This window comes from Orycteropus afer, unplaced genomic scaffold (genome assembly GCF_000298275.1).
Source record: "Orycteropus afer afer isolate SDZICR_OR568_19922 unplaced genomic scaffold, OryAfe1.0 scaffold00200, whole genome shotgun sequence".
Taxonomy (NCBI): domain Eukaryota; kingdom Metazoa; phylum Chordata; class Mammalia; order Tubulidentata; family Orycteropodidae; genus Orycteropus; species Orycteropus afer.
The window spans coordinates 6108318-6114692 of NW_006921787.1; the positions used below are offsets into that span (position 1 = coordinate 6108318).

General features: G+C 34.6%; 1 pseudogene; it reads left to right on the forward strand.

The window, feature by feature from the left end:
- The first annotated feature begins 3996 nt into the window (after nucleotides 1-3996).
- LOC103203110 lies at nucleotides 3997-4953 on the forward strand (annotated as a pseudogene).
- The last annotated feature ends 1422 nt before the right edge of the window (nucleotides 4954-6375 follow it).

Here is a 6375-nt window from a genome sequence, read left to right on the forward strand (position 1 = left end):
TTATTGACCATGCAAAAGCATTCAATTGTATGGATCATAACAAATTGTGGACAAAATTGAGAAAAATGGGAATTCCAGAACACTTAATTGTACTCATGGGGAATCTGTACATAGACCAGGAGGCTGTCGTTCAAACAGAACAAGAGGACACTTCATGGTTTAAAATCAAGAAGGGAGTGAATCACAGTTGTATCCTTTCACCATACTTATTCAACCTGTATTCTGAACAAATAATCTGAGAAGGTGGACTATATGAAGAAAAACGTGGCGTCAGGATTAGAGGAAGGCTCATTAACAACCTGCTATATACTGATGACACAACTTTGCTTGATGAGAGTGAGAATGACTTGAAGCTATTACTGATGAAGATTGAAGAATACATTCTGCAGTAGGGATTACAGCTCAACATGAAGAAAACAAAAATCCTCACAACTGGACCAATAAGCAGCATTGTGAAAAATGGAGAAAAGATTGAAATGGTCAAAGACTTCATATTATTTGGCTCTACAATCAGCATCAGTGAAAGCAAAAGTCAAAACATCAAAAGACGTATTGCTTTGGGAATATCTGCTGCAAAAATCACTGTTTTAAATGGTGGATAGCAAAAATGTGTCCTTGAAGACTAAGGTGTGCCTAACCCAAACCATGTTATTTTCAATTGCCTCTTATGTATGTGAGAGCTGGATAATGAATAAGGAAGACAGAAGAAGAGTTGATACTTTTGAATTATGGTGCTGGTGAATATTGAGAATATTGAGAATATTGAGAGTACCATGGACTGATGAAAGAACTATGAAATCTGTCCTGGAAAAGTGCAGCCAGAATGCTCCTTTGAAGTGAGAATGGGCAGACTTTGTCTTACCTACTTTGGTCATGTTGTAAGAAGAGACCATTCTCTGGAGAATGATAGGAAGTTTAGTAAAGTGGAGGGTCAATGAGAGAGAGGAAGGCCGTCAAAAAGATGGATTGACAAAGTGGTTACAACAATGGGCTCAGGTATAGGAGGGATTGTGGAACTGGCACAGGACTGGGCAGTGTTTTGTTCTGCTGTACATACAGTTGCTGTGAGTCAGAGATGACTCTATGGCACCTAATAACATAATAACAACACCTGCTAGTGTAGTGGTTAAAGCATTCAACTGCTAACTAAAATGTCAGCAGTTTGAACTTATAAGCTATTCCCTGGGAGAAAAATGAGGTAGTCTGATTTCTTATAGATTTACCACCTTGAAAACCTTATGGACAGTTCTTCTACATTCTCTTATAGGGTCAATGTGAGTCAGAGTTGACTCGGCTTTGAGTTTGGTTTTGGTTTTGTACAGATATGGTTCTGCAAACAAACAAACAAATAACAATAACAAAGCAGCATTTCCAAAGTGCCACAAAAAGTGCAGTTGAACTCAGAGGTCATTGAATTACACATAAATCTCAAAAAATAAAAATTCTACATAAATTACTTGTTTTAAACAGAAAGTTAATACCTTCTAAGATTTAATCCTACATGATCCATTCAAATAAATTTTTGTCAGAAAAGAAGAAAACTCTAAAATTATTGTATGATAAATACTAGTTATGATTAATTAAATAAGGAAAATTAAATTCATGCTTCAAGTGTAAACTATCATAAAATGAGCATACTCAATCATCCAACAACTAGAATTTGTATCAACTAGAATTCTATTAATCAATATTTCCATTAAACTCATTAATGCTTACAGGGATAAAATGGGAATTAAAAATGTGTTCCTAGAAAAAGAAGCTAAAATTTCCTAACTAAGACATGAAATTAGAATTTCTCAAATTTAATCATTTGACTATTTATATTTTATGCTTGTTTTATTTGTTTTCTATTCCAGACTAGGAATTTAAGGATTAATATAGAGCATATTTACTTCAGGGGAAAATAAAAGTATATATTTTTAAAATGCCAGGAGTTTAAATTTCAAGAATGATTTTAGTATGCAATATGGCAAAATCTTCTGTTGTTTCTCCTTGTATATTATAAATAATATATCTTTTTCATGTCCATAAGAGATTTCTTCATGTAAAAAAAAATTATATTTAAATAAATAATAAATAAAATAAGCAAAATTTTGAAATTAGAAAATATAAACCAGAAATAAAATCAATAGTTTCAACAGTAAAAGATAATTATATTTAATATTTTCAAAATTTCCATTTTTCTTACTCTCTATGTATGTGTATATTTATGTAATTTACTTGTATGTATGATTGTACGAGTACATACCTATGTGTGTAAGTTTATTTGTATACATTCATGTAAGTTTATATATTCATTTTTATCACTGAATATGACATTTTTAACAAATGTCTATATTAACAATATTTTAGGAATAAACAATAATGCCTATATTGTATCTGTACTTGAAATGGACAGAGTTTATTTAGCAATGCCATAATTTCATTATTTCAAATGGTTTTATAAAGGACATCTTTGAAATGAAGTTTGATTTGCATCACAGTACTATTTCTTAATATCTATTTTTCTCCCCACTCTAGAATTTTATCTTACTTTCACTCTCTTTTTTCTTCTAACCTCCCCAAATTTCCTCTCTCTCTGTACCTTCTCCTCTCTTCTCCATTGCCCATAAAGTATGAGAATCTGGCTGGCAATCATGAAAGTCTCCATAAAGATGTGAGTTATAGGAGATAGAAAAAACTAAGTAAAGAAAGCCTAAATAATTACTAACAGTATACAGTAAACTAATTATGCCTGTGTAAATTTTATCTCAAAAAATCATACAATTATAAAATATTCTAAATTATTTTGAAGTTTTATTCTTTGGAACAAATAAAAAATAATCTGAGCAAATAATCCAAGAAGCTGGACTATATGAAGAAGAACAGAGCATTCATACTGGAGGAAGACTCATTAACAACCTGCAATATGCAGATGACACTACATTGCTTACTGATAGTAAGATGATGAAGCACTTACTGACGAAGATTAAAGACTACAGTAACAGTATGGACTACACCTCAACATGAAGAAATCAAAAAGATTAAAGTTGCCAGGGATTCTATTTTATTTGGATCCACAATCAACATCTATGGCAGCAGCAGTAAGAAATTGTTGTTGTTGTTATTTGCCGTTGAGTTGGACCTGACTCATAGCGACCCCTCCTTGGGTTTACGAGGCAGTATCACTGCGGAAGTAGATTGCCCAACCCTCCCTCCGAGGAGTGCCTGGTGGGTTTGAACAGCCAGTCTTCTGGTTAGCAGTCAAGTGCCTTAGGCACTACACTACTAGAGCTCCTAGTAAGAAGTTAGAGGGTGCATTATTGAACTGGGTAAATCTGTAAAAGACCTCTCTGAAGTGTTAAAGAGAAAAGATGTTACTTTGAACACTAAGGTACACCTAACCCAAGTCCTAGTATTTTCCATTGCCTCATATCCATGTGAAAGCTAGAAAATGAATAAGGAAGACCAAAGAAGAGTTGATTACTTTGAAGAGGGGTGTTGGGAAAGAATACTGAAAATATCATGGACTGCCAGAAGAATGAGCCATCTGTCTGGAAAAAGTGCAGCAGGAGTGTTCCTTGGTTGCTATGAATAGGAACAGACTGGATGGCACCTAACAGCAACATTCTTTGGATAATCTTCAGGATTAGAGTTAAAACCTGGTGATATCAGAGTTCAAATTAATTCATTATCTATGATTTTAAAGCCAACTGAGGTAGTCCAAAAATAAAATATTTGTGTCTCAAAGATGACTATAAAAGATATAATATACACTAATTATTAAAATTTTAGGTCATATGGATTTCTCATTTAATGTTTCATAGTTTGAAATATTATTATTGGCTCTTTTAAGAAAGTTTCATGTGTTTTCAGTGTTCCCAGAGAATAAGAATTGGCTCATTTACCTATTTGTCTTTTTATTTTTTATTAATAATTAATAAAAATAGTTGAAATTTGATACGGAAATAGTAAGAATACATCAAGAAAAGAAAGATAGCCTTTCCATCTTGCAAGATGGCAGGTCAAAAGCCTGAGAAGCCAAATACAAAGGAAAAGAAGCAGGAACCCAAGAAAGTAGATGCCAGTGACAAAGTTAAGAAAGTTAACCTCAAGGGCAGAAAGCCCAAGAAAGGGAAGCCCCAACTGGAGCAGAATTGGCCGATATTCCCAATCAGCCATGTATTCCAGAAAGGCCATGTACAAGAGGAAGTATTCTGCCCCTAAGTCCAAGGTTGAAAAGAAAGAGAAGGCTCTTGCTTCTGTCATAAAAACAGTTGGTGGTGACAAGAATGGTAGTACCCGAGTAGGTAAACTTCACAAAATGCTCAGGTATTACCCTACTGAAGATGTGCCTCAGAAGATGTTGAGCCACTGCAAAAACCCCTCAGTCAGCATGTGGGGAAACTATGGGCCAGCATCACTCCCAGGACCATTCTCATCCTGACTGGATGCCACAGAGGCAAAAGAGTGGTTTTCTTGAGGCAGCAGGACAGTGGCTTGCTACTTGTGACTGGACCCCTGTCCCTCAAACTAGTTCTTCTGTGTAGAACACACCAAAAATTTGTCATCGCCACCTCCCCCAAAATTGACATCAGTGGCGTGAAGATCCCCAAGCATCTCACAGACATATACTTTGAGAAGTAGCTGTGGAAGCTCAGACACCACAAACACAAGATCTTGGATACCGAGAAAAAGAAATACAAGATCACAAAGCAGTGCAAGGTTGACCAGAAAGCTATGGCCTGGCTAAGTCTGCCAAAAATTAAAGTCATTTTCCAGCTCCAAGGCTATCTGTGTTCTGTGTTTGCGCTCACCAACGGGATTTACATTTTCAGAAAAATGTTTACCTGTGTTTTATTGACTATACAGAGACTTTCCACTTTGCACACATTTTGTAATATGGATTATAAGAAATTATACATAATATTACAAAGAATGGGAACTCCAGAACATTTCATTGTGCTGATGTAGGAAATGTACATAAAGCTAAAGGCAGTCCTTTGAAATTAATACTATGTGGTATAAAACCAGGAAAGATGTGCAATAGGATTATATCTTTTCATGATCTTTATTAAATTTGCATACTGATAAATAATATGAGAACCTGGACTATATAAAGAAGGACACAGCATCAAGATCAGAGGAAGAACCATTAACAACCTGAAATATGCAGATGTCACAATCTTTTTTGTTGAAAATAAAGAGGACTTGAAACACTTATTGAAGAAGATCAAAGAATATGACCTTCAGTATGGATTATACTTCCACATAAAAATAAAGTCCTTACAACTGAACCAATAAGTATGTTGTGGTAAATGGAGAAAATATTGAAGTTATCCAGGACATTATTTTACTTGAATCCACAATCAACACCCATGGAAATATCAGTCAAGAAAACAAATGATGCATTGCATTAGGCAGATATTCTGCAAGAGACATCTTTAAAGTGTTAAAGAGCAAAGATAATCGCAACGAGGACTAATGTGCCTATATCCCAAGCTGTAGTATTTTCTATCACTTCCAAATCATGTAAAAGCTGAATAATGAAGAAAGGAGACAATAAGAATCGATGCCTTTGAATTAAGGTGTTGGTAAAGAATAATGAGTATAGGATAGACTGTCAGAACAAACAAATCAATCTTGGAAGTACAGCCAGAATGTGACTTAGAAGTGAGACAGTGAGAGTTTGTCTAACGTAATTTGGTCATGTTATGAAGAGGAGTCAGTCCCTGAAGTAGGACTTTATGTAAAGTAGAAGGTCAGTGGAAAAGAGTAAGACCTTCAATGCAATGGATTGACACAGTGTCTGCAGTAATGCAACAAAAAACAGTGATGGTTGTAAGGATGGAACAGGACCAGGCAATATTTCATTCTGTTGTATGTAGATACAGTCAGAAGCAACTCAACAGGGCCTAACAATGACAAAGACAACATGTTTCATGATCTAGTTTTCTCTGATCTTTAATTTAACCTTCAGTTATTATATTACTCATTTAGTTAGTAATTTTTATCTTTTGTATTGAAGACTAAGACCACATTGCCATTACATTTATTTTAATGTTTTTATATTAGAGAATGAGGAGCTCTGGTGGTGTAGTGGTTAAGGCATTTGACCGCTAACTAAAGTTCAGTGGTTTGAACCCATCAGGTGTTCTGCAGAAGAAATCTGTGTGGTTTGCTTCTGTAAAGATTTACAGCTTTGGAAACCTAATGGGATTGTTATGAGTCAGAATGGACTCAATTGCATTAATTTTTTTGGGGGGGAGGGGATTTATATTATAAGATAATCTTCAGTATTGAAGACCAACGTTTTAAGATTAGATAGTAAAACTTATTTATGTTAAAATGAAAATAAAGAAAAGTTAGAAAGTCAAATCACAGGCCTAATGAGGT